The sequence below is a fragment of the Marmota flaviventris genome, unplaced genomic scaffold (assembly GCF_047511675.1).
Source record: "Marmota flaviventris isolate mMarFla1 unplaced genomic scaffold, mMarFla1.hap1 Scaffold_77, whole genome shotgun sequence".
NCBI classification, from domain to species: Eukaryota; Metazoa; Chordata; class Mammalia; order Rodentia; family Sciuridae; genus Marmota; species Marmota flaviventris.
Genome location: NW_027288418.1, coordinates 261951 through 270923, shown reverse-complemented (window position 1 = coordinate 270923; position 8973 = coordinate 261951).

The window sequence follows — 8973 nt, the reverse complement described above, 5'->3', positions numbered from 1 at the left end:
ATGACACGGGGGAGGAAACGGTTGTACCCAGATCTCAGTACGCTGCGTACACCCCCATGCGAAAGTGGGTCAGAGGAGGAGGAGGATGAGGAGGAAGAGCTCGGGAGGCTGTCTTGTCAGCTAGGGAGTTTAGCTATAGGAGAAGGGAACAAAAAGAAACAAGGGCTCAGGAAGAACGATCCCCCGGATCCACCGCCGTATGGTGGGGGCACTACGGGGAGAGCTTTCCATGCCCAAACATGGAGGGCTGTTCACGCTGAGATGGGTCTTGCTTATCCAGTTTTTCAGGATGACAACAGGGGAAGAGTCCATGAACCCTTAGATTTTAAAATTGTAAAGACCCTGGTGGAGTCTGTGCGCACTTATGGGGTGGATGCCGCCTTCACACTGACTCAGGTGGAGAATCTATCTAGATACTGTATGACTCCCTCTGATTGGGCTAGCCTTGTTCGGGCTTGTGTTTCCCTGGGTAAATATCTGGACTGGAGAGCATTCGTGCTAGAGGGCGCAATAGAGCAGGCCGCCCAAAACCATGTGGCGGGACATCCCCATTGGGACAAGGATATGCTCTTGGGGCAGGGTAGATTTGCAAATCAACAGACAGGATTTCCTCTTGAGGCATATGATCAAATTAACAACATTTGCATTCGGGCATGGAAGTCGCTTCCAAATAGAGGAGAGGTGTCTGGTAATTTGACCAAGATTCTACAAGGCCCTACAGAACCCTTTTCAGATTTTGTAGCAAGGATGGTGGATGCCGCTGGAAAGATTTTTGGGGATCCTGATAGAGCCATGCCCCTTATCAAGCAATTGGTCTTTGAGCAGTGCACCAAGGAATGTAAAGCAGCAATCACTCCTTATAAAAATAAGGGCATAGAAGCATGGATGAAAGTGTGTAGAGAGATTGGAGGACCTTTAACTAATGCAGGTCTTGCAGCTGCTGTCCTTCGGATGGCAAAAGGGGGCAGTCCTGGTGCCGGAACATGCTTCCATTGTGGTCAACCTGGTCATTTCAGACGTGAATGTCCTAAAAAAGATAATTTTACTGGACCCCCTCGCGGTGGCCCTTCCAATGGCCTTCGTCAACCGGGGCTGTGTCCAAAATGTAAAAAGGGGAAACATTGGGCAAAAGAGTGTAGATCAGTGAGGGACATCTATGGACAGCCTGTTTCAGCTGGGCCAAAAAACGGCCGAAGGGGCCCCCGACCCCAGGGCCCACAAATATATGGGGCAATGGAGAATGTCACACCCAAACCCGAGACATGGCCATCTCTACGCCATCCCATGAGACGCGGAGAGCCACTACAGGTGCCGCGGGATTGGACCTCTGTTCCACCTCCAGACTCATACTAACACCTAAGATGGGAGTCCAATTGGTGGAAACTAAATTCAAAGGGCCTTTACCACCTGGCACTGTAGGTTTGCTAATTGGACATGCATCCTCTATATTACAAGGTCTTCATGTCTTTCCTGGAGTCATTAGTCCTGATACTGTAGGATCAGTAAAGGTTATGGTGGAAGCTCCAAGGGGTATTGTGTCTATTTCCCCAGGAGACCGGATTGCCCAATTGCTAATTCTACCCAGTCTGCATTCCCGCTTTCCTACTGATTCCTTTTCAAGGACAAGTGATGAGATTGGAGTCACTGGAGGGAATTCTGTTTATTTGTCCTTAGATATGAATGACCGTCCTACTTTAAACTTAACCATAGAAGGCAAATCAATTTTGGGGTTGCTAGATACTGGAGCAGATCGTAGTATAATAGCACAAAAGGACTGGTCAAAGGGGTGGCCGGTGCAGCTCTCAGATCAATCACTAAGAGGTTTGGGATATGCCCAAGCCCCTCAAATCAGCTGTAGACATCTATCTTGGAAGGACCCAGAAGGACACAATGGCACCTTTCAGCCTTATGTACTTGATTTACCTATCTCTTTATGGGGTCGTGATCTGATGAAAGACATGGGGTTCACTCTTAGTAATGATTATTCTCCGGTGTCTCAACAGATTATGCAAAATATGGGGTATAGGCCAGGTCTAGGACTAGGAAAACACCTACAGGGGTGTAGGCATCCTGTGCAAGGTCATCAAAAGCTTAACAGATTTGGTCTGGGTTTTTCCTAGGGGCCACTGGGGCTCAAATACCCATAACATGGCTCACCGAGGAGCCTGTTTGGGTGCCTCAGTGGCCTCTTCCCTCGGTTAAATTGGCAGCGGCCCATAATTTAATCAAAGAACAACTAAACTTGGGTCACATCCAACCTTCTACTTCTCCATGGAATACTCCCATATTTGTTATTAGGAAAAAATCAGGAAAGTGGCACCTACTGCATGATTTACGAGCAGTTAATGCTCAAATGCAACTTATGGGGCCCATTCAAAGAGGGCTACCTCTGCTCTCCTCTATTCCTCAGGGCTGGCATATTATTGCTATTGACATTAAAGACTGTTTCTTTTCTATTCCTTTGCATCCTAAAGACTCACAACGTTTTGCTTTCACCCTTCCCTCGTGTAACCACGAGGAGCCAGATCTTAGGTTTGAGTGGGTAGTGTTGCCACAGGGAATGGCTAATAGTCCCACGATGTGCCAGATGTATGTGGGAAAGGCACTCGCACCTCTCAGACATAAGTATTCCTCCATCAAGATTATTCATTATATGGATGATGTGTTATTGGCCGCTAAGTTAGAGCAGATAGTTAATGAGGCCTATAAAGACTTAGTAAAGCTGTTAGCTCAATATGGGCTACATATTGCACCTGAAAAAGTTCAAACGGGAAATTCTATTGAGTATTTGGGAGCAATAATTGGGTATGATAAACTGAAACCACAAAAAATCACCATAAGAACTCAAGATCTCCAAACTCTGAATGATTTTCAAAAACTGTTGGGAGATATTAATTGGATAAGGGGATATTTACATATTCCTAATGGTGTGCTCCAGCCTTTATATGCTACCCTTAAGGGTGATCCAGATCTTGCTTCTCCTCGTAGCCTCACCAAAGAGGCTAGAGCGGCCCTTAACAGTAGAAGAAGCTATACAACATGCTACTCTATGCAGGCTCCAAAGTGATAAATCTTTCCAGTTATGTGTGCTTGCCACTATGCGGCAGCCTACTGGAGTACTGTGGCAAGATGGGCCTTTACTATGGATCCACCCACATATATCCCCAGGAAAATCTTTAGAATACTATCCTGATGCTGTTGCAGCGTTAGCACTTAAAGGGATTCACCAAAGCATTCAATTTTTCGGACAATCACCTTCTTCTCTTATTATACCCTATACTAAGGCTCAACTTAATGTTTTGTGTGCTACTCTAGACAACTGGGCTATTCTATGTCGCTCGTTTCAAGGGGATATTGATAATCATTACCCTTCCCATCCATTACTCCATTTTGTTAAAGAACATCCCATCATTTTCCCTAAGGTAACTTCACCCAATCCAATTCCGGGGGCTGTTAATATTTTCACTGATGGTTCCAAGTCTGGAATGGGAGCTTATGTAATTAATGATTCTCCCCCTGTTCAGCATCAATTTGCTCCTGGTAATCCACAATGGGTTGAACTGCAAATTGTTATTGAGGTTTTTAAACAGTGTTCTTTTCCTTTTAATCTTATCTCGGACTCCATTTATGTGGTACAAGCACTCAAAGTCCTGGAGGCCGTGGGAGCTATTAGTAATGCCCATAATGTATCTGCTTACTTTAATCAGCTTCAACAACTTATTTGTAGCCGCACTGCTCCTTTTTATCCAATGCACATACGGGCTCATACTTCTCTTCCTGGTCCGTTATCACAGGGTAATGCCTGTGCGGACTCAGCCACTAGAGGCCAGTTGATATGCTTGGCTTCCTCCTTAGAGGGGGCTAAATTATTTCACCAAAATTTCCATGTTAATGCTTTAACGCTGCACAGGCGTTTTTCCATTTCAAGAGCGGATGCTCTTCAGATAGTATTACAATGTCCCCATTGTGTCACATTTCTTCATCCCCCTACTTATGGAGTGAACCCATGGGGATTAAAACCATTGGTTGTCTGGCAAATGGATGTGACGCACATACCTGACTTTGGTAACCTCAAGTATGTACATGTTTCTGTTGATACGTGCTCTGGAGTTATTCATGCCTCTGCTTTGTCGGGAGAGAAGGCACGTAATGTTATCACTCATTGCCTAGAAGCATGGGCAGCATGGGGTGCTCCTGCATCCCTTAAGACTGATAATGGACCTGCTTATACCTGCAGACAATTTACATCCTTTTGTTCTACCATGGGAGTGCAACTTACTCATGGTCTGCCTTACAATCCTCAAGGACAAGGCATTGTTGAGTGTGCTCATCGCACCTTAAAGGAAACTTTACAAAAACAAAAAGGGGGAATAGGAGCTGAACACACTCCTAACGAACGCCTGTCCTTAGCTCTCTTTACCATTAATTTTTTAAATTTGGATATTCATGGTCGCTCTGTGGCTGATAGACATGTGTCCCCTCAGCCCTCTGTGATTGGTTATGTTAAGTGGAAGGATGTTCTTACAGGCCAATGGATCGGCCCCGACCCCGTGCTGACATGGGCACGAGGATCTGTATGTGTTTTTCCCCAGGATCGCACGGAGCCGTTGTGGGTCCCTGAACGCCTGACAAGAAGAGTCTTGACATCAACCGACCAGCAACAAGAGATACCACAGCAACCCTGTGATGAGGATCTTCACTCTGCTACGTGCTCTGGTTCTGGTGCTGGTGCCGATGGCACAGACGACACCAATGCAGTGGTGGGCAGTGGCACGGGCTTGGCCAATGCCGATGCCGGTTCATGGTAGTTCTAGTGTCCTCCCCACTCTTTTCTCTACCTCATGTGAGATGTCTGCTCCCTGTGCCTCTCCTAGAGGGGACGTGGAGAGCATTTTTAATCAATCTCAGGTTAATCTCACAGGAGTTTTTTGTTTCAGCCTTGGAAACGCTAATTGCATTAGCCTTAAGACCAAAAATTTGACTAACTGGGAGGACCCATTGCGGTCCAATCAGGTCTCAGGGAGTATTATTAATGCTGTACTGAGCCAAGTAGTTTCGGGGAAGCAATCAGGTTCAGGGACCCCTGTAAATAGCTCTGCTTTAAACATAACTACCTTGGCTATGATCTCCAAGGTACTAATCCCAGTACCTCCTTCTTCTAATAGTACTTACAATGCCACTCATTTCAAGGCCTCTCCTTACTGTACCCCTAATCTTGGTTTCCCCCCAACATTTACGCCTTGTCAGGATCATTCTTGGGAGAAACTTCAAGTTGCTAAGGGTTTCTCCTTTTCCCCCTCTCTTAAGAGGCATGTTTATAATTTTAACCATAGTGCCAACTCCTCTACAGGAGTAGGTTGGTCCTGGTTTCAATGGCTGATTTCCAATGAGAAGGGGGCTTCAGCTGATATTTCTGCATTGGCTCAATTGCTGGGAGCCAAAAGCTGGCTGGCTAATGCTTCTGGCACTGTTAGGAAAAGTGAACGAGGTAATAGGCTCACATCTGTTTCGCTCAACTCTTTGCTATATAATGCCACATTGCCTCCTGCAATGGTCTGCGTCCAATCCCCGTTCTTGCTCCTTTTGGCTAATAATACCTCGTCGGGGATGCTGGCTTGTTCTAGTGTTACCTGTCTCTTATCTGAGTGTTGGAATGGTTCTTGGACTGTAGCAGTGGTTATGAAAATTCCAACCTTTGTCCCAATCCCAGTCACTGCGGACCCAGATAAATTCCCCATTGTTGAACTACTTAGGGTCCGCAGAGATTTTGGAATTACGGCAGCTATAGTGACAGCTGTGGCAGTGTCTGCTGCTGCAGCAGTTACAGCTGGAGTAGCCATGGCCAGTCAAGTACAAACTGCTGCCACCATTAATCAAGTTGTTCAACAAACTTCCACCATACTTGAATCCCAAAATTCAATTAATCAACATATTTTGTCAGGGATTTTAGCTGCCAACCAAAGGATAGATTTACTCCAAGCTCAGGTAGAAGAATTGGCTGACTTAGTGCTTTTGGGTTGTGTTGATCAACGTGCACATTTATGCATAACCTCTGTCAGATTTAATGATTCCAGAAATGCCTCCCGCATCATTGGCGAATATTTGGCCGGAAATTGGTCCATGGCAGCGGAAGACATGATCCAGTCTCAACTAACTCAGATTGCTGTTTTGAATAGTACCCGTGTTGAACCAGTGACTTTGGGTCAATTCACCGATTGGATATCTTCTGCTTTTTCCTTCTTCAAAGAGTGGGTGGGAGTAGGCATTTTTGGTGCAATGTGTTGCTTCAGTGTTATACATTGTTTGTGGTTTCTCTGTCGCCTTAAAACTCGCCATGCACAAGAAAAGGCTATGATCATACAAGCTCTTGCAGCTTTAGAAAATGGCAACTCACCTCAAGTCTGGCTTGCACATCTTAAACAGTAAACCTTTGTCATGGTCGTTGCACCCCAAGTTATTATAACATTGCACTGGAATCGACATGACTTTCCTTGTTATTCTCTTAGTGTTGGAAAGCCCTTGCACTCTGCCGGTCTTACTGCCATTGCACGCAGATGGGTTTCCACACTAGTGCTTTTCTATCGCTTTAAAGTCCGTGCCTTTCTTTCAGGGTGCTGTCAACTTGTTTGTCATTAATAACAGCCACAGTTCAGCCTCAGCTATCCCCCTTCGTCCACCATCGTCACGATACAGGATACGAGGCAAGGCACTGCACTTGAGTGATCCTTGACGTGGACCTCAAGGAGAGCATGTCCTATTGTATGCGGGTTAGACGCGTCCACACCCCGCCCCACGAAAAAAGGCGTCGGCTGATATGGCCTCGGGTCTGGGAAGGGCCCTCCTTAGGACTGAGCCATACTATGCAGCCACTTCTGCACAGTGGGATAGGACCTCTACTCTCGCCTGTATTGTTTTAATAAAACAGAAAGGGGGAACTGTGGTGAGCCGCTTCTGCCGTTTCTGCAGACTATGGTCGCCATTACGAGATGGCGCTGGCTCCGCTGTGGTATGTGACAAACAACTCCTTATCTGAGAGAGTTGGCACATGATTTTTCACCACCCTGTGAGAAAGCTCCACGCGGCAGCTTTGCATTGGGGCTTCGGATGCTTTATTAAGGCTGGGAGGGCATCCGGGAAGAGAGAAGAAGAAAGAATAAGAAATATCAAGGGACCTGAATAAACTGCTGAGAGAAGATTCCTGAGTGCTGCGTCTTCCTTGCGGGCAAGGGGTTGCGACAGGTTACTGGTAGGGCCAGTGTTAGGTTTTGCTCTATGCTTAGGTTCAGGTTTAGACCTAGGGTTATTGTTTGTGTCAGAATAAGGGTCAGCTTTAGCGTTAGGGTTTCAGATAAGATTAGAGCTAGAATGAGGGCTAGTCAGGACTATTAAAAGGGTTCAAATTTTAGTTAGCCTAATAATTAGGAATAGTTCTAGGGTTACCATTAGGGTTACAGTTTTGCTTAGGGTAAAGGATAGGGATAGAGCTAGGGTTAGGGTTAAGTTTAGGGTTAAAGCTAGGTTTAGAGCTATAATTTGGGCAAGTTTTTGTTGTAGGGTTAGGGCTAGGGTTAGGAAAATGGCTAATGTAAGAACTAGGGTTACCCTTAGGGTTAGTTTTAGGGTTAGGTTTAAGTGTAGGTCTAGTGTTAGGGTTAGGTTTAAGGTTAGAGTGATATTTAGAGCTAGGGTTAGTGTTAAAATATGAATTAGGGTCAGAGTTAGGGTTAGGACTCGAATTAGGGATAGGGTTACTGGTAGGTTTCAGTTTAAGGTAAGGATGGGGTCTAGATCTAGGGTGAGTGTTAGGATACGAGTCTGTGTCAGGGTTACTTTTAAGGTTAGGGTTAGGAGTCGAATTTAGGGCTAGGATTAATTCTAGTTGTAGTGTTACTGTGGTTTAAGTTAAGGTAGGCTTAGGGCCAATGCTTGATTTTATTTTACTGCTAGGATTAGGGTTAGTGCTAATTTTATGATTAGCGTTAGGGTTAGGGCTGGTGTTATTGTTAGGCTTAAGCTTAGGTTTAGGGTTAGATTTAGATTTAGGGTTATATCTAGGTTTAGGGTTAGGACTGAGGATAGGGCAAGGATTAGGGCTAGGGTGAGATAATGGTATGTAATAGGGTTAAAACTAGGGATAGGGCTAGTGTGAGTTAGAGTTAGTCTTAGGTCTTGATTAGGAAAATGGATAAATTAGGGCTAGAATTAGTGTTACTGTTAGTGTTCAGCTTAAATAAAGATTAGGGTCTGAGTTAGTATTAAGTTTAGGTTAAGGGATAATGTTATAGCTAGGTTTAGAGGTAGGGTAATATTTAGAATTAGAGTTAGAGCTTTGGTTATGGTTAGCATTATGATTAAGGCTAGGTTTAGTGCTGGGATGAGGGCTAGTGCTTGTTTTAGGTTTGGGGCTAGGATTTGGAGTACAGCTAATTTCAGGTCTAGAATTATGTTTAAAGATAATTTTATGTTTAGAATTATGGCTATGTCTAGCTTAAGGGTTAGGTTTAGGGATATGTTTAGGTTTATGGCTAGGGGTATTTTTATGGACAAGGTTTGGGTTAAGGATTAAGATAGGTTAATGTCTAAAGTTAGGGATTGAATTAGCATTAGGGTTAGGGTTAGAGTAATGATAGGGTTAGTATTAGAGCCCAGGATATGTTTAGGGTTATGGATAGAAATAGAATTAGAGATAGCATTAAATTGAGACCAAGGGTTAGCATTAGTGTTAGGTTATGTTTATTTAATGGATAGGGTTAAACTAGGGTTGGGGCTACGGTTATGGTTATGATTAGGACTAAGGATATGATTAGAGCTTGGGTTAGGTTTAAAGCACAGGATAGGGGTCAGATTATGGCTAGGTTTCAGGTTAAGTTAGTGCTATGGTTGGGTTATGGCTAATGTAAGTACTTGAGTTACATTTAGTGCTAATTTTAGGGTTAAGGTTAGGGCTAGGTTGAGTGTTAGGGTTAGGTTTAA